Here is a 20,500-nt window from a genome sequence, read left to right on the forward strand (position 1 = left end):
AATGCATGGCATACTCAGCAGTCAGATTAGCGTGGCCTGCAGTGATGAAGAGGGAGGTGAGCAGTGACGGCACATATACACGAAGTATGCACCGTCACCGCTCACCTCCCTCATCATCACTGCAGGCCATGCTAATCTGACTGTTGCCGGGCATTGGGACGAATAAAGGCTGAATATTATGCTGTAACCATTAAAGTCAGTACTGACCCATGCTCTCCTTACTAGGGTTTTCAACCCCACAAACAAACACCCTATGACAAACAATCGCCAATTCTATCTTACTATGCCACAGTTGCCATTCAGGTCTCATCCACTAGAGGGTTCTGGGGGTGAATACACTGTTAGCAAAGTAACCTAGTAAAGACTAGTTGGTATGCCCATACATGGTACAATCTTGATTGCATGTACAATCGGTCAAAAAAAGTTATCCATTTCGTGCTGGAAATCAAGGTCATTTGCTGCCACCACTCTCCAGACAGAAATGAGGTGACGGGAACTTGCCTAGCTAATCAACAATTTATAAAAAAAAATAATACGGTTGTGTGTCTATTCTTGAGAACAGATAGTTCTAGCATAGATCAGAATAATCAGGTAACTAGGGCAAAACTGGAATGATTAAATTGTTAGTGTTATTTTAAAACGATACACAAAAAATATTCAATGAAACTAGCAAATATATCTGACAGCTGAGCAGATTGGTTGGATAGGAAGTAAGAGATAAGAAAATGAGGTAGAATGTCTGAAAGTTCAAAACAATGTACCATGTTTGGCCAAGTTCAATAAGCAGCAAAGTCTTTGTGTTGAATAATCCACATATGGCGATTTGAACACGCCCTGCGGGTGAGTCGGAATGGAATCCAACAAATGATGAACAATGGACTCAGGACTGAGTGCGCCGCAGGTTTTCACTTAGGCCTCATTCACATCATTAGCGCAGATGGCTGTGCGATTGGAACGCAACGCGTCCGATCGCACGCCATCTGCGCTCCTATGCGCTGCGCTGCAGATCCCATTCATTACAATGAATGGGATCTGCGCTGCGATTCCCAAAAATGCGTGCAGCACGCGATACCGCAATCGCGCTGCCACGCAGCGCATATGATGGGAACGGTAGAAGGGCTGTCTATGCCCTTCTACCGTTCTTGCGTGTCGCACACTATACGCACTGCCAAAATGCGCACGGCAGCGCGTATAGTCTGAACGAGGCCTTAGTCTGCAGCGGGGTGGGAATATGACAAGCAATTCCAGCCTTGCTGCAATCTGAACTGGGGGCAGTCTCCCATTCAGGGAGCGCAACCTGGTTGAAAACCTGGTATGCCGATCTCTCAATGCCCACAAATCATATCAATAAACGGATTGTATATCTGCGTTCAGTAAAGCGTTAAAGAGTTTGCACGAGACAAGAGTGCTAAACTTGGACGTGTTACGGTGAACATTTATTACGCGCAGTGCTGAAGGTCTGATCTGTCTTAAAACTTCCCAGAATGTTTGTCAGATTAACCTTAATAACTTGTTAAAAAAGTGTTTAAAGAGGAACTCCAGTGAAAATAATGTAGTAAAAAAAGTGCTTCATTTTTTACCATAATTATGTATAAATTATTTAGTCAGTGTTTGCTCATTGTAAAATCTTTCCTCTCCCCGATTTACAGTCTGACATTTATTACATGGTGACATTTTTACTGTGGACAGGTTATGTAGCTGCTCCTAGCTGTTTTGGCTGTTAGAGACAGCTGTAAACAGCTAATTCCTGTCTGTGAACATTGTTACATTGTGGCAGTTTGCCCAGAGTACCACGGTACTCAGAGCTTCTTATGGGAGGGGTTTCAGCACAAAATCAGTCATACAGCGCCCCCTGATGGTCTGTTTGCGAAAAGCATCATATTTCTCATGTAAAAGGGGGCTACTGATTGGGATAAAGTTCAATTCTAGGTTGGAGTTTCTCTTTAACTTGTATGTTCGTACTGTCTATAACAGCATGAAACATGGGAAATATGAATTTCTTGGGTTACAGGAAGGTTAGCTGTTCCTGGTAAAAGAACCGGTGTGTGTACAATTCAAATATGAATCAGTCCATCTCCTTGGAGCTGTGGAGAGGTGCTAAAAGCTCCCTTGATCCACAGACTTCCAGAGAATCTATCTGAAAAGTGGAACTTATATGGGGTTTTGTCCGCCTGTATACACGCCTGACTTAAAAATAGGAACTCCAGTGAAAATAATTCATTTTTGCAATAATTATGTATAAATGATTTAGTCAGTTTTTGCCCATTGTAAAATCTTTCCTCTCCGATTTACAGTCTGACATTAATCACATGGTGACATTTTAACTGCTCGCAGGTTATGTCAGTGGAAGGAGATTGCTTTTTTGGCAGTTGGAATCAGCTGTAAACAGCTGCTATTTCCCACAATGCAACAAGGCTCCCACACTGTGATGTCAGAACCCTGGTCCTGACATCACACTGTGGGAGGGGTTTCACCACAATATCAGCCATACAGAGCCCCCCTGATGATCCGTTTGAGAAAAGGAAAAGATTTCTCATGGGAATGGGGGTATCAGCTACTGATCGGGATGAAGTTCAATTGTTGGTTACGGTTTCTCTCTAAGTTGGCCGAGGCAGCCAATGACGACTGCCTCAGCTGATAATCAGGCATCTGTATGGCAGCTGCCGACACCCGACCTGTGAGTGACCGGCCAGGTCGGGTGTACTAAACCCCAGTGATGTCAATCCCATTGTTCAGGCCACTCCCATCACATGACATCCTGCATGCACCACGCGTTATCCCTCTGTCGCCCCTAGCATAGCAACACAGCGCATCGTCAGCTCCACCATGTGCAGCCCAGCCCAGTGATGTCGTCCAAGGTGATCAGATCCTGATGCCCGATGGGCGACATCAGTTAGAAGTGAGTACACAGCCTAAGTGAAGGTGAACTGCTGTGGTAAACAGATGTTAATTGCCCTCATCTCAGCTTGGGACAATGCTGCCAGAAGTAATTATGTCTGTGTTTTCTTTCCTGCAGGGTGCCTGGAAGTTTAGTAAGGTCTTGGTCAAAGTTAACTATTTGCAAGCTCTGGGATTTTGCAACATTGTTAATGAGAAATGTTGTATTTGATATTAAAGAAAAAGCAAAGGCCTTACACACCTCAAGTTTTGCAGCACTTTATGTTTATGCATATTATGCTGGACTGCAAAAAAGGGCAATACTGTAACCAAAGTCTTCACCTTTGGTTCTGCCCAGGAACCCACCCTGCCATTTTGGAGTCTCGGAAAGAGCTGTCTGCACTTGCTAGGAAGCTTATGTGTACTACATACATCAAAGGTTCATGGTTCATAGACACAGAGGTGCCTGGCTCTTCTACTGACCACATATGCTATTGCTCCGTTGTTATTGCCTGATGAAGCGGGATCAAACCTGTGAAACGCGTTGCATATTTGGAGTTCATAAATAAATAAAATATATTGACTGTCTTTACTACAGTCGTTGTGTGTCTACTTGGAGGACATAAGTCCACCACTACTCCTCTATTTACAAAGAATTTGGTTTTTAAGCTAATTTAGCTTCCTTTTATCCTCTTGGTGCCTCTGTTCTGGGTGGAGGGTTGAACCCCATTTTTCTCATCTACAGAGAGCGACTTCTTATTCCTGAGTGGGGTCAGGAAACTCTCCCCACCTGCCTTTACAGTGGTTGACTAATGGTAACACTGGTTTGTGAATATTACTATTTACTCTATCTAGTAACCATTTACCAGTACATATTACACTATTGGGGCTCTTGGTGTTCCTTGTTTTTATCAAGGTTCATGGAGTTGGTGTGAACCCCATCAGAAACGAAGGAACGACTCTAAAATTCAAATGGACTGAATGCTCCCAGTTAGCACTACTACGTCAAAAGGCTGGACAGTCTATCTAAAAGTAAGTGTACCTTTTATTACTACTTCACAACCAAAAAAAGAACACCCAAGTTCTCTAAAAGCTTATCATCTTTATTTTCATGTATCAAAACACAAACAGACCCCACATATAACCCACCCACTCCCCCCTAAAAAAGCCTATCTAGTAGGTGGAGCGCTCCTCACACATGCAGCCACTCATACCAAGACACAAATTCTGGCTCTGGCCTAGAAAGTTGATCAATGATCATATGGGACCTCTGACCGCTGTGCAGCGATATGGGACAAAAACCATTCATGTAGCAGCATTCCAGAAATTCCCCCTCGTTTTAACGATTGGTGACCGCTGCAAAGATGATATCCTATCTCTTTCAATTGTTCAATCCAATCACAAGCTGTTTGTACATCTGGGGTTCAATACACCTCGTTCAACATGACACCAACAACTTCGACTTGGAACCGCCGGTTGTGCTGTGTTCTTGTATACATCAACAATTGCATTTACCGAACGTCTTAATGGGACTGTGTCCACGCTGCACAGCAGCACTCACCGCTTCTTCTACCCCTTTAAGGCAACACTGAGCGTTCCGAAACTTGCTGCTGCGGCGTCCCGCAGCTCACTCTGTCCATACTCCGTGACCTCCGGGGTACCTGCGGGCTGTTAGTGGAGTGTTTGGTCCTTCTCTGGCCGGCCAGACGGCGTGCTTTACTGGAGCTTTACTGGAGCAGCGAGCTGTGTTTGGCTTAACCGCTCACACTCTGTCGGCTTGGTGACCACGCCTGCATACGCGTTACGCCCACCTCATCACGTGGGCTTCGTCAGTGCAAGATGCTGTCAGTCTCATCTAGGGGGCGTGCTTCCAATCCTTTTATTTTCATCGTAGGTACTCCCTCTTACGACATGGCAACTCCTATTGGGTATATATTTAAGTTTATAGCTGACATTTGTTTTCTTTTTGACTTTACTCTTCATTTCCTTCATTAGTTTTATCTTTTCCTAGGAGAGGACCCAGGATCTTAGTATTATATCATGTATATGTGCGAGGATATGTAGGGATATTTCATTTTGACCAACTTTCCTTTTCATTCGTTGTGTCATTATTAAATCAACTAGCAACTTTTGCATATTGACATCTACATAATATCTCATCTACTCATACATGCAATCCACTCGGCCCTGATCTTATATATATATATATTTTTATATCCCAAATCGGATCCACAGTATCTATTCATTAAATTGGCCTTAAAAACATGCTGGCATCACTTTGATGGTATTATTACTGCATATTCAGTCTGGCAAGAAAACAGCCAGATTAAAATCTGTATTTAACCCTCCCGGGTATAATGTCCCCAGCGTATAGATCCAACGACTTTCTACCTGATATAGAATTTTTTCATAGTCTCCTCCCCTTAAACTTTGTCTGGGCTTGATAATTCCCTTAAATTTTAATAAATTGGGGTTACTGTTATGAAATATGGCAAAATGAGTGCCCAATGGGCTATCTTCATTGGCTTCTTTTATATTAGCTACATGTTCCCCTATTCGTTTTTTTAGCATTCGACCAGTCATGCCAACATATTTTAGACCGCATGGGCAAGTAATCATATATATTACCCCCACCGTATTGCAATTTATAAACGTTCTTATGTCATAACATCTGTCTCCTTTGGCATTTTGGAATATTTTCGATTTCTCTACTAATTTACAATAAGTGCACCCCCCACATGGGTACATCCCTGTTGGGATTGGACCCATGAAGCCCCTGCCTTCATTACCTGTCCTCTTAGGTCTAGAGTACACCTCAGTTTTCACTAAAGTGTCTTTTAGATTTGGGGCTCTTCGAGCTGTCATTGCAGGGTATGACCCCACTATTTTTGCAAGGGTGGGGTCTCTCTCTAATACATTCCAATGCTTATTGAGTATCCCTCTAAGTTGTGGCCAGTGGGATCCATATCTCGTTACCAGGCGTACTCTGTCATCATTCTTTTGTTTCCTCCTCTTTTTTAGGGAGGTCTCTCGATCTAACATCAGGGCTCTATCTTTTGCCTTTTCTAAAACCTGGTCCGGGTACCCCCGTTTCTGAAATCTATTGCACATCTTATCTACTTCTTCTCTGAAATTTTCTTCTTGTGAACAGTTCCGTCTCACCCTGACCATCTGTCCATATGGAATCCCCCATTTTTGAGCTGATGGATGAAAACTATCACCATGCAGATAGGTGTTCCCAGCTGTCTCTTTTCTGTGCAAACTAGTCTCAATTCTTCTCTCTCCTTTCCTGATCTGTAGATCCAGGAAGGTTAAATTGTATTTGTCCACAGTGTAGGTTATCTTTAAATTGCGCGCGTTCCTGTTCACATCTGTCAAGAACGCGTACAAAGCAGATTCTGGCCCTCTCCAAACCAGAAAAACGTCGTCCACATATCTCAGCCAGAGGGCCGCATGCGCACCAAAATCCACTCTCCTATATATGTCCTGCCGCTCCCAAGCTCCCAGGTGCAAGCAAGCATAGGCTGGTGCACATGCGGCCCCCATCGACGTCCCCCTGGCCTGTCTGTATAATACTCCATCTGCAACAAAACAGTTGTGTGTCAAGACTAGTTCTAATAGGTCCATGGGTGAGACGGAACTGTTCACAAGAAGAAAATTTCAGAGAAGAAGTAGATAAGATGTGCAATAGATTTCAGAAACGGGGGTACCCGGACCAGGTTTTAGAAAAGGCAAAAGATAGAGCCCTGATGTTAGATCGAGAGACCTCCCTAAAAAAGAGGAGGAAACAAAAGAATGATGACAGAGTACGCCTGGTAACGAGATATGGATCCCACTGGCCACAACTTAGAGGGATACTCAATAAGCATTGGAATGTATTAGAGAGAGACCCCACCCTTGCAAAAATAGTGGGGTCATACCCTGCAATGACAGCTCGAAGAGCCCCAAATCTAAAAGACACTTTAGTGAAAACTGAGGTGTACTCTAGACCTAAGAGGACAGGTAATGAAGGCAGGGGCTTCATGGGTCCAATCCCAACAGGGATGTACCCATGTGGGGGGTGCACTTATTGTAAATTAGTAGAGAAATCGAAAATATTCCAAAATGCCAAAGGAGACAGATGTTATGACATAAGAACGTTTATAAATTGCAATACGGTGGGGGTAATATATATGATTACTTGCCCATGCGGTCTAAAATATGTTGGCATGACTGGTCGAATGCTAAAAAAACGAATAGGGGAACATGTAGCTAATATAAAAGAAGCCAATGAAGATAGCCCATTGGGCACTCATTTTGCCATATTTCATAACAGTAACCCCAATTTATTAAAATTTAAGGGCATTATCAAGCCCAGACAAAGTTTAAGGGGAGGAGACTATGAAAAAATTCTATATCAGGTAGAAAGTCGTTGGATCTATACGCTGGGGACATTATACCCGGGAGGGTTAAATACAGATTTTAATCTGGCTGTTTTCTTGCCAGACTGAATATGCAGTAATAATACCATCAAAGTGATGCCAGCATGTTTTTAAGGCCAATTTAATGAATAGATACTGTGGATCCGATTTGGGATATAAAAATATATATATATATAAGATCAGGGCCGAGTGGATTGCATGTATGAGTAGATGAGATATTATGTAGATGTCAATATGCAAAAGTTGCTAGTTGATTTAATAATGACACAACGAATGAAAAGGAAAGTTGGTCAAAATGAAATATCCCTACATATCCTCGCACATATACATGATATAATACTAAGATCCTGGGTCCTCTCCTAGGAAAAGATAAAACTAATGAAGGAAATGAAGAGTAAAGTCAAAAAGAAAACAAATGTCAGCTATAAACTTAAATATATACCCAATAGGAGTTGCCATGTCGTAAGAGGGAGTACCTACGATGAAAATAAAAGGATTGGAAGCACGCCCCCTAGATGAGACTGACAGGATCTTGCACTGACGAAGCCCACGTGATGAGGTGGGCGTAACGCGTATGCAGGCGTGGTCACCAAGCCGACAGAGTGTGAGCGGTTAAGCCAAACACAGCTCGCTGCTCCAGTAAAGCTCCAGTAAAGCACGCCGTCTGGCCGGCCAGAGAAGGACCAAACACTCCACTAACAGCCCGCAGGTACCCCGGAGGTCACGGAGTATGGACAGAGTGAGCTGCGGGACGCCGCAGCAGCAAGTTTCGGAACGCTCAGTGTTGCCTTAAAGGGGTAGAAGAAGCGGTGAGTGCTGCTGTGCAGCGTGGACACAGTCCCATTAAGACGTTCGGTAAATGCAATTGTTGATGTATACAAGAACACAGCACAACCGGCGGTTCCAAGTCGAAGTTGTTGGTGTCATGTTGAACGAGGTGTATTGAACCCCAGATGTACAAACAGCTTGTGATTGGATTGAACAATTGAAAGAGATAGGATATCATCTTTGCAGCGGTCACCAATCGTTAAAACGAGGGGGAATTGCTGGAATGCTGCTACATGAATGGTTTTTGTCCCATATCGCTGCACAGCGGTCAGAGGTCCCATATGATCATTGATCAACTTTCTAGGCCAGAGCCAGAATTTGTGTCTTGGTATGAGTGGCTGCATGTGTGAGGAGCGCTCCACCTACTAGATAGGCTTTTTTAGGGGGGAGTGGGTGGGTTATATGTGGGGTCTGTTTGTGTTTTGATACATGAAAATAAAGATGATAAGCTTTTAGAGAACTTGGGTGTTCTTTTTTGGTTGTGAAGTAGTATTTAGCCCTTGTTCTCCTCCCCAACAGGGAGTATTTGCTTAAAATTAATGACTTGTGCACCAGGAGTATTTATTGCAGTACCTTTTATTACTCCCTTTTTAATTTTACTGTGACTGTATGGTTTGTTATTCGTCTTTTTTTTCTATATTCTTTAACACAGTATTTCATGTTTCTTTAAAAATATAAAATCATTTAGGTTATATTCACGTTCTAAGTATTTACAGTATAGAACCTACCTCTGTGCGCTGATGTAGAACTTTTGTGTGTTTTCAACCCTACTCGCTTGGAGTAGTTAATTTGCAGAACTAGAAACCAAGTACTGTCCTCAGGTAAAAATATATGTGCTGGCAGTTTTCTGATTGTGAGTGGACAAGAACTGTCCATTAACTACTTAAGGACCACAGGCTTCCCCCTCCAGTGACAAGGCGATTTTATACAATTCGGTGCTCTGCAGCTTTAAAGGGGTTCTCCGCATGTCTAAAAATAAAAAACCCGTCACTTACCTGGGGCTTCTATAGGCCCCCTGCAGCTGTAATGGCCCACGCCGTCCTTCTCTGATGCCCCAGGTGTCAGTTTTTGTATTTTTAGACATGCAGAGAACCCCTTTAATAGCTCGCTGCAAAGCCGAACAACTTAGCACACAAATTAATCCCCCCCTCCTTTTAAGACCACCAACAGAGCTCTCTGTTGGTGGACTCTGATCGCTGCTGCAGAGTTGTTGGTTTTTTTATTTATTTAATTTTAAATAAATGTCTATTTTTTTATTTCTTTTATTCCCCCCCCCCCCCCCCCGTTAGCCAATCAAGGCGATCCTCTCTCAGACATCAGCCTGTACAGCGCTGCATTAGAACACAGCACTGTACAATGTAAATAGACTGCGGTTTCGCCATCTAACAGTCTGCTAGTGGCGATCACTGCTAATAGATTGATGACGGAGCTCAGCTCAGTCCCTCGTTGGAACGGTACCACCCTAACATTTTGGGGTGGTACCGTTTTATAGACGACATCCTGATTCTTTGGGAGGGCCCCGAAATGAGAGCAAAGGAATTCATTCAGGAATTGGGGCAAAATAACAAGAACATCGTTTTAACGTCTAAGATCTCACCTGTCTCTGTGGATTTTCTGGATTTACACCTTTATTTTACAGATAATGGGCAGATAGGAAGTACTCTCTTCCGAAAAACTACTGCAGTGAATTCTTTATTACACTATGGATCCTTCCATACAAAGCAGCTAAAGAACAACATCCCTACCGGACAGTTCCTGCGAGTTCGAAGGAACTGCTCTGAGGAGTCGGAATTTGAGCGACAAGCAAAAGATTTGGAAATCAGATTTCTACAGAGGGGTTACCCTAAACGGACGGTAAAACAAGCCTACCAGAGAGCCAAGTACTCCAGACGGGAAGACCTTTTGTACGTAAAGAAAAAACGGACCAGCTCTACGGTAAGGCTTTGTACCCCTTATAACACCAGGTGGGATGATCTCAGAGGTATTTTGACGAAGCATTGGCCAATCCTTCATACTGACCCAGTTTTGGGGAAGTTCATCACTACTAGACCGACCCTAACAGCTAAAAAAGCACCTACTTTGAAGGATCGTTTGTGTAGGAGCCATTATCAACAGCAATCTAACAGGCGTCTGGAAACTAAAGGGAGTTTTCCCTGTGGACGGTGTAGCATTTGTCCCTTGATGAGACCTACTAGGGAAATAGTCAGCCCCAAAACACATAAGACACACCGTATTGAGGAGTTTATCAACTGCCAGACGGAAGCAGTTGTCTATTTGTTGAGGTGCCCATGTGATTTATTTTATGTAGGTCAAACCAAAAACAAACTTAAAACACGCATTCAGAAGCACCTCTCGACCATTCGCTTGGCAGAGAGGGACTTCCTAGATGGCAAACCCCTTACCCCTGTGGCAGACCATGCTTTTAGAGTACATGGGGGATTGACAACTGGCTGGACAGTGTGTGGTCTAAAACGTGTGTTTATGTCTTCCAGGGGCGGCAATATAGTTACGTCACTATTGAGACATGAAACCAGATGGATTTTCGACCTTGGTTCTAAATCACCGGTAGGTCTCAATGAGGATTTTTCCTTTTTGGGTTTTTTACACTAAATATCTCACCTGACCAGTGACACCTTTGGTGAGTGGGTTCACCGGTTCGGATCACTCCCATGGTGGTGTTCTCTGCTGTGTTGTGCCTCTCTTTGATTTCCTCAAGTATGGCTATGCTGGTTTTGTTTTGTTTTGTGAGACTGTGATCTTATGGGTTTGGAATTTGTGAGTAGTTCCAACAATTAATTCTATACCATGGTGACTAGTGTGCACTGGCCTGTTAAGTCCTCTGGGGTGATCTCTCTTGTGACTGATACCGTTGGTAGTCTATTGGATACTTTCATGGTATCTCTATATAATGGACCACATTAGAGGTTTATTGAGATGCTCCATCAACTTGTTTGATATATTTATCTATTTCGCTTACTAACATATGATTCTTTTAGGTTTCCGGATTCCGAATGTATTTTGCCTATACTGGTGCATGGATACAGTTTACATGGTTCCTCTTTGCTTCTCTGACACCTGTGAATAATACTCTTCGGACGGAGCCTCCTGTACTTTTGTTTTGTATTTCTATATTTATATAATTTTGTTTTTTATGTGTATTATTTTGTTATACAATATGGGTATTTCCCTGCTGATGTTTTTGAAATTGTAGCAATATCCGTTTTATCCACTAGATGGCATTTTTGACTATCCTTATATGTATTGAGATAGAGATGTGTATGTATGTTCGTTTTTCTGATCAATGTAATTAATTTTATTGTTGATTATTATGTGTATCTCGTTTATGTTTATTTAGGGCACTTATCCTTTGTTTTTGTTCTGGGGCTTATTGTCCCTATACTATAATCTAGTTATCCTCGTTCAGTACTTCCTTCATCTATTCGGCACTACATTTCCCATGACCCTTGTGAGCTGAGAGAGGAAGTGGGGCGGCGTCTATTGACGCGGCTTCCGCTTCTTCTAAGTGCGCGGCCGCGCATACAACATTTCAGCATAGGGGTTTTCCCTTCCCCGCCCACATAGGTCCTGTATTTAATAGCCGGCTTCTCATGTAGGTCCTTTAGCCCAGTCGAAGCTGCGCATTCAGGCAGCGAATCGCGACGGCGTCCGTGGGGCACCCCTCTCCCATGCCTGTCATTCCTCTCTCCCGGTAAGATCTCAGCCCTGCTTATCTCCACACTACCTAGCACTTTATTGCTCCTCACCTCGTTCTCTATTTTGCACACTCGTTCATTGGATGGGGTGAACTTGTATCTCATCCTCTGTTTATGCACATTGCACTTTTTCCATTTTTTCACCATTTGCACTCATTTGGCTGATAGCTTGTTTAGGGATCATTGATTTTTTGGTTTTACTGTTATATTCTGCTCATTCATATTTGTACGTATTTATTCATTAGGAGGTGGTTATGCAGGCATTGTGGCCAGACTTATTGCATTTTCTAATTATTGTTACTTCGTGCCCCATGATCTACTGTTTTTAGTGTTTTTATTTTGTTGTGTACTGAATAAAAGTTCTTGTTCATTTATTATTCAAGTGAGTGGTGCGGTTTTTTAGGGAACTACTTTCTCTCGATTTGTACAAATAGACATATTATTGGTTCCTTTCTGCACGCTTATGTATTTACCCATATTTATGGTTGAGTAGATGGTGCTTGCCTATTTTGTGTATGCTCATGTATGGAGCTCAGCTCCATCACTCAAGCAGGGTGCGCACGCACTGGCACGTGCAATGTCCTGCAAAGCACTCCTACAGGACTTGACGCCGGCGTTACGTGGTCCTGGGGGAGCCACCTTTTGGCATTAGGCGGTCGTAAGGTGGTTAAATAACGGTCTATGAACTCTCAAACTGCCGGTACATAGACTTTCCAGTCTTCAGGACTGCAATCTATCAACAGGGTGGAGTTGAGTTGTATGTTGTCATAAGAGACGTACCTTCAATGCTTACACCATGGATCGGGAATGAAAGACTGCTCTTAATGCATCCTTACAATTATTCCATACATTTATGGCTAGGGCCCACCAGCAGCAATTTATTAGAGCTTTTGAAAAGTGCTGCAATGGTGGAACCCAATGTGGGTTGTTCCACAGCAAAAAGCACTGTCTGCAGCATTTTGCTGCAATCGCGAAAATCGGGATTAAGAAATTGAGTGATTTCGGAATCGCAAACTCAGCCAACATCTTTTACATCCACTTTAAGACAACATATATACTCTTATCCTGAAATACTGATATTTCTCTATATTTAAAAGTATATTGGGTATGTGTTTGCAGGTTTCCCAGCAAGCAGAAAAATATAAAAGACTAGGCTGGCTTCTTGTTACATGTGACAAAAAAACACAGCATTTTTAGTTTAACAAAAGTAACTTCATAAATATTGCTATTCGTTTTAAATATGAAGAGTTTGACGACAGCAACCAGAGGAATAAAATAGATTTGAAATGACATGATGTGTCTTGGGATTCGTCCAGCTCAATAATTGGAATGTCATTTAACTTACATGACAAATCAATACTGAGGTTTCTCAGGAATAGATTTTGAACAGGACAAACGTCAAAAGACAATGAGCAACTCACATTGCATGAAGGGGAGATAGCGGTCCTCTCCCAGAATCCTTTGTTCCTCGATCTCTGCATTGTGCCTAACAAGTCTGAATAACATGGCCAGATCAGGTTTACACAACTCTAGGTGTTACATTGCTTTGATAATCCAATGCCCAATGCAGTCATTTGCAAAAGTAAAGATTGCTTTCTGTAAAAAAAAAAAAAAAAGCAAAAAAAAAAAAAAACTGGCCTTCAAGTATGTGAAAAAAAAGAAATGAGGATGGGAAAGGAACAATTCATTAAATAGTGCCAAGGGACCATTTAGTGTTGGTTAAATCTCCATTAATCTCAAGCAGACTGAAAACTAATAAAGCAAAGGCTTTACATACCTTTTATTCTATTCCTTAATGAACGTCTTCTCCTCTGGCACTCGTTGCCTCTTCACATCAAGAGCAGAATCCACATCCAGCCTGTGAAATTTTCAGGATTTCTTTATCTTCCACATTTGACAGATTCTATCAAAAACAGAAATCTAAAATTCAAAATATGTAGAGCAAGAAGCAGCTCAGCTTTCGGTGTAAATCCATGATGTAGCGCAAAGTGCCAGCAGCTGCACGGGTCTCTAAGAGGATGTTATTCTGCTGCACAGATTCCTTTTAATAGACTAAGAACGGGACTCTTCATACAAGTATGGGGGAGGATAATTTAAACAATAGCAATGTTTAAATAACCTTTAAATAAGGAATAAGGTATGCATATGTAGTTACTGATGAACATGTAGCGGGTTATAACTGGAGCTCCCTATGAATATGCCAGTCTGGGGTTTGTATATGACGCATATAAATCAGACAACAAGGTGTAAGGACCACTCCACTTAAAACACAAGTATTCCACTTATAGATGAAGGCTTGTGGACCGAGTCATATCTTCTTATAGCTCTTGGGGAATCTCACTGCCAGAGCGCTTGGCACCACCAACTATGGAATCTCATTCACTCTGCTGCAAAAGGAGTGTGCTCAAACTTTCTGCTGCACATTCCATAATACAGAAACATTTACAAATCCAAAAAGTGAAATGGGACCTCGCAGACAGCATGCAGTACTTTTGTTTTTTTAATCGGAATTAAAAAAAAAAAAAAAGAAAAAAATCGGAATCGCATGTAGTGTGCAAGAGGCATAACAATCAATGGGAAGGAGAGAATGTATAATATTGAGGATTCTGTACACTCTCAAACACAAGGGTACCTAAGTTTTGTGGGGATCATTTGACAGCAAATATGAACCACAGAAAATGGTAGATACTGTCAGGGAAGAACTAGGCTAGGAGACAGGGAGACCTTTGTCCTCTACTTGGTCATTCAGTAGTACAAGACATGGTCAAGTTTGGAACTGCCTGTAACTAACAGGACAGAGGCTGCCTGTGCCTGCTAGGAGAGACTGAGAGGCTGCCTGTGCTTTCCAGGCTGCCTGTGCCTGCTAGGAGAGACAGGTGGGCTGCCTGTGCCAACTGAGGAGAGAGAGACTGTCAATGCCTACGGGGAAGTGAGACTGAGAGGCTGTCTGTACCTACTGGGGATAGACTGCCTGTGCCTACTGGGGAGAGACTGAGAGGCTGCCTGTTAATTTCAAGAGAGACCGAGGGGCTGCCCGTGCCTTATAGGAGAGACCGAGGGGCTGCCCGTGCCTTATAGGAGAGACCGAGGGGCTGCCCGTGCCTGCCAGGAGAGACCGAGGGGCTGCCCGTGCCTGCCAGGAGAGACCGAGGGGCTGCCCGTGCCTGCCAGGAGAGACCGAGGGGGCTGCCCGTGCCTGCCAGGAGAGACCGAGGGGGCTGCCCGTGCCTGCCAGGAGAGACCGAGGGGCTGCCCGTGCCTGCCAGGAGAGACTGAGGGGCTGCCCGTGCCTGCCAGGAGAGACCGAGGGGCTGCCCCTGCCTGCCAGGAGAGACCGAGGGGCTGCCCGTGCCCGCCAGGAGAGACGCAGGGGCAGCCCGTGCTTGTCAGGAGAGACCGAGGGGCTGCCCGTGCCTGCCAGGAGAGACCGAGGGGCTGCCCGTGCTTGCCAGGAGAGACCGAGGGGCTGCCCGTGCCTGCCAGGAGAGACCGAGGGGCTGCCCGTGCTTGCCAGGAGAGACAGAGGGGCTGCCCGTGCTTGCCAGGAGAGACCGAGGGGCTGCCCGTGCTTGCCAGGAGAGACCGAGGGGCTGCCCGTGCTTGCCAGGAAAGACCGAGGGGCTGCCCGTGCTTGCCAGGAGAGACCGAGGGGCTGCCCGTGCTTGCCAGGAGAGACCGAGGGGCTGCCCGTGCTTGCCAGGAGAGACCGAGGGGCTGCCCGTGCTTGCCAGGAGAGACCGAGGGGCTGCCTGTGCTTGCCAGGAGAGACCGAGGGGCTGCCCGTGCTTGCCAGGAGAGACCGAGGGGCTGCCCGTGCTTGCCAGGAGAGACCGAGGGGCTGCCCGTGCTTGCCAGGAGAGACCGAGGGGCTGCCCGTGCTTGCCAGGAGAGACCGAGGGGCTGCCCGTGCTTGCCAGGAGAGACCGAGGGGCTGCCCGTGCTTGCCAGGAGAGACCGAGGGGCTGCCTGTGCTTGCCAGGAGAGACCGAGGGGCTGCCTGTGCCTTCCAGGAGAGATTAAGAGCCTGCCTGTGCCTACTGAGGCGAGAATAAAAGGAGTTGCCTTTTCCTGCCAGGAGTCTGGGGAGCTGCCTTTGTCTGTTGGCAGAAAGGGGGTTTGTGCTTTGTCCGTCACTTAACCCATAACTCCTGTATGCTGGCTACACATGGGCATAGTTTAGCTTCTCCTGAGCCACACTTCCTAGGGTTATCTCGTTTCTGTTTTCCTCCCAGGCAGGTCAGCCTCATCCTCCTCTGTTGGCTGTAGATTTTTTTTTTGCTTTGTTAGATATGCATTGTTTTCTATGGGTGGTAAATGTATACACTTTGAATCACACTAATGACTATCTATGCAACATAAAAATACTGTATCCCATCCACAATTTTAAATGACCACATTATGGGTCAATCCAATAACATGATCCATTAAATTTATGTTCACACAATGTCCTGTACCAGCACTTATCATTGAATTTTAAAGCAACACATGGTAGATCGTGCAGAACAAAGTCATTGTTTTAAATGAGGCTATTCCTGCTTCCTCTGTTGCAGAATACAATTTTATGGGATCATACAAGCACTGCCATTGATAAAATAGTGCTTGTACACCAACAGTAATCTGTGTTGCTTTAATTTCCAATGCAATACACAGGCTTATTGTGAACCTAGCCAAAATCTAAGACAAATTCTTCATGCAGAATCTACTTCATTTTGAAATATTTTCTTGTATGTAGGTAATTATTTTCTCAACTTGCCAAAAACATTAAACTGCTTGCTGTTAACATGCTTTCTGGAATGAAAAACTGTGCTAGATGTATACAAAGCTTGACTTTAAATAAAAATGCATTTTGATTGTGAAAAGATTGATAAAGAAAAGGTTACCGTATATACTTAAAGAGAACCTGTACTGAGTAAAAATATTTAAAATAAACACACGAGGTAAATTCAAATGAACATTACATAGTTACCTTGCCATCAGTTCCTCTCAGAAGCTTACTATTTTCTTCTGACAATAATCCCTTCCAGTTCTGACAACATTTTGTCAGAACTGATATATATCAGTTGCTGTCAGTAAAATATCAGTTGCTGTCAGTTATAGCTGAGAGGAAAACTGATGTACCAGGTAATGTCCATGTTTCCCTATGGCTCAAGTGGGCGATGTTACAGTTTAACAGTGTGCTAACCAGAAAGCTGTTATGGGTAATGGCCATTTTCAAAATGGAGGACGGAAAATTCCCTTGATCACAGTGAACAAACAGGACGCAGGAGAGGAGAAAGACACAGAGGAGTAGACTACACAGGAGGTAAGTATGACTTGTGTATGCTTATTTTGACTTTTAATTTTCAGTTCAGGTTTTCTTTAAGGAAAAATCTTACCTTTTTATTCCCTGAAATGAGCTTATAAATTAGGGGTTGGTTTATCTGTGCATGAAGCCCTGAATTTGGCATATCAGAGACTACCTGTACCTGGCTTACCTGCGAAAGATGAGCTGGGGGGAGTTTCACAGGCAGACTGGTCACATCAAAACCTAAGGGCCCATACACCTAACGATTTTCCCGCCGATATACGGCCGATTCGATCACAGTGATCGAATTGGCTGTGAAATCGCGGCGCACACCGCTGACAGAACGATCGATTTCCGTCCGAAATCGATCGTTCCCGTCGATTCGTCCATGCAAAAGATTTTTCTCAGGAGTGCGTCGATAGCGGCGTTCGAATGCCCGACGACCGACGCAATACAGCGGGTATACATTACCTGTTCCGGCCAGCGCGAGTCCCCTGGTCCCCGCTGTCTTCTTTCCGCGCTGGGTTCCGGACCGGCAGCAGCTACACAGAACTTCCTGTCCCGGCAGGAAGTTTAAACAGTAGAGCGCCCTCTACTGTTTAAACTTCCCCTGGACAGGAAGTTCAGTAGCTGCAGGAATGGTCTGCAGCCCGGAGCGGAGAAGAAGACAGCGGGGACCAGGGGACTCACGCCAGCCGGAACAGGTAATGTATGCAAAGGGGGGGGGGGGGGGGCGGTATCGGCGGCAGCTCCACAGATTGTGATCAGTTTCAGGCTGAAATCGATTCACAATCTGTTTGCACTAAAGGTGGTCATACGATCCCTCTCTGATCAGATTCGATCAGAGAGGGATCTATCTGTTGGTCGAATCTGATGGCAAATCGACCAGTGTATGGCCACCTTAATCAGGTGAGACCTGAGTTAGAGCTGGGAGACAGAGCAAGCTGGCATGCTCCAATGTGCGCTCTGCCCAACAGGAGTCACAGCACTAAGAGGAATAATGTGCAAGTGAAAGAGGAACTCCAGTGAAAATAATGTAATAAAAAATGTGCTTCATTTTTACAATAATTATGTATAAATGATTTAGTCAGGGTTTGTCCAATGTAAAATCTTTCCTCTCCCTGATTTACATTCTGATATTTATTACATGGTGACATTTTTACTGTTGGCAGGTGATATAGCTGCTGCATGGTTTTTGGCAGTTGGAAACAGCTGTAAACAGCTATTTCCCACAATGCAGCAAGGTTCACAGACAGGAAACTGCCTGGAGTACGTACTCAAGAATTTCTTGTGGGAGGGGTTTCACCACAATATCAGTCATACAGCGCCCCCTGATGGTCTGTTTGTGAAAAGGAATAGATTTCTCGTGTAAAAAGGGGTATCAGCTACTGATTGGGATAAAGTTCAATTCTTGGTCAGAGTAAATTGAGGTATCTGATACATTTGTGAACAGCTGTTCTTAATTCTCTATTTACATTAGATGAATCAAGCAATGACTGAAAAAAGTTGTATATGGGCTTTACAAAGCATTATTCTTTACAACTGATTTAAACAGAATCTAAATCACATACTGTAATTGCCTGAGAGTGCCAAAACATGATATATGGACCAATAACTGAAATACATCTCTTCACAGTACGTTTTGCCCCAATAGAACTACAAATGCTATTTAAGTGTTCACTTTAATGTTAGACTAATTAATCACTTGCGTACCAGCAGTCTCTGGCTCCTTAAGGACCAGAGACCACTGGAACAAAAAAACGGGGCTCACCGATGTCGCACCGCATGGACCCGTCGCTGTGAGCCAATGTGATTGGCTCATAGTGATTACAGGAGAATGGTGCAATCTGTGGCAGTGGCAGAAATAAAACAGGTCCTCAGCTGAGCGTAGATTTCAATTAGCCTGGTCCAGAAGCGGTTAACATATATGTGTTGCACTAATATAAATAAACAATGCATCAGACACCGTGTGAAAATGCTCTTAATTGGAAGATCCAATTTTGCAATATAATCTAACTGGATTGATCCACTTTCAATCTGAATACCATGTGCAACAAAATGTAAAACTATTTGGAAAAATAAGGACTTAGTTATTGGCCACACTTCACTTCTTATATTAATCAAAATTGTGGCAGTGACAAAAAATAAATGGCAGGACATGCGCCCCACTTCACTTCTTGTCTGGTGCTGAGGTGGGTCAGGGGACCATGACAGTTGGGTGGCAACGACGACAAAGACTTTAGAACAAGCCCTAGCTTTATGCGGTTCTGCATCACTCACTGGTCCCACTGGTGTAATCACATAGTCAAGGCAATCGGGCCAGTGAGTGAGGAAGCATGGTGGGTAGCAATATTAGGAAGTATGGGCAGCATTCAAATGGAAGGAAGTACACAGACACAAAAAGTAAAATCTTTAAAACACATTAATTTGTGTTGGGAGGGGAATGAGGTGGCCTGCAGGTAGAGTGGCCCTTTTGGGCCTCTGGAGATCAGGGCCCATTGGCGTCTGATCTCTGTGACCCGTTCCTATGCCACTGCCAAATAAATCAACACTCATTTCTAAAATCACATACAAACTTTGGTTAAATGCCAAATTAAACAATGTTTTAGGTTTCTTCCTTTTGGTGTTGTCAATCCCAAGTCATGTAGTTTGCATACCCTTGCTTTTGGATGTCATTCACAATGAGGTATGGAATCTTTCCTTTGGGGGGCAATCGTAATCATTCCCCACGTATGGTGGCAACATTCAGGGGATGCTGTTCTTCTCTGCCCCCAACAGGTGTGCTTGGGGTACTGCTAGTGCTGCTCTCCTTTCTTGGGGGTATACATGCTCCTATGTTGAGATGCTAACTATTTTGTGTGGGCCAACTCCTGCAGGACATAGCAGTATAGTTAGTTTAGGCCATGCATTGTCTGGCAAGGAAATGCAATTTGCACATGCGTGTGTCAATAGACATTTCTGCAGCCATTATAAGACAGGTGCTGCTTGGTCCGAGCACACACCTCTGTGTCTTTTTTGCAGTAGAAACAATGTTTTTTATGCCAGATGACAATTTGCCTGCCAAATAGATGTATAGATGTGCTATGGAGTGGAGAAGGAAAACACGCAGGAGGTGTCCTACTGAAAGCTGCATTGGAACCTCAACCTACAAAGCACAGTGAGCCAAAGACAACTACTCTGTGAAAAACTAGGCCTCCAGTGTTTAAATGGAACCAGAGATGAACATTTCACACAAAACAAACATCAGTCGATATCTTGTAAAGAATAAATGCTCTACCTGATAATTTTTCCTCTCTGGTGTGCCTTTGAGTGTTTTTTATCCATTATTACTCCAGGAAAAATCCAATATGGCCGCCGGCTCATATCCCTTCTTCTTC

The 20,500-nt window shown here is 43.9% G+C and overlaps 1 long non-coding RNA gene across 3 annotated transcripts in view; it reads right to left on the bottom strand.

Annotated features, from left to right (window-relative positions):
- LOC137538716 (uncharacterized) overlaps positions 1-20,500 on the bottom strand; it is a 793,867-nt gene that overhangs the window by 724,778 nt on the left and 48,589 nt on the right. For all 3 annotated transcript variants that reach the window (XR_011024866.1, XR_011024867.1, XR_011024868.1), the window contains exon 2: positions 13,617-13,742. This is a non-coding gene — a long non-coding RNA (uncharacterized lncRNA). The remainder of the gene's footprint in view (positions 1-13,616; positions 13,743-20,500) is intronic.

Source organism: Hyperolius riggenbachi, chromosome 11, assembly GCF_040937935.1.
Source record: "Hyperolius riggenbachi isolate aHypRig1 chromosome 11, aHypRig1.pri, whole genome shotgun sequence".
NCBI classification, from domain to species: domain Eukaryota; kingdom Metazoa; phylum Chordata; class Amphibia; order Anura; family Hyperoliidae; genus Hyperolius; species Hyperolius riggenbachi.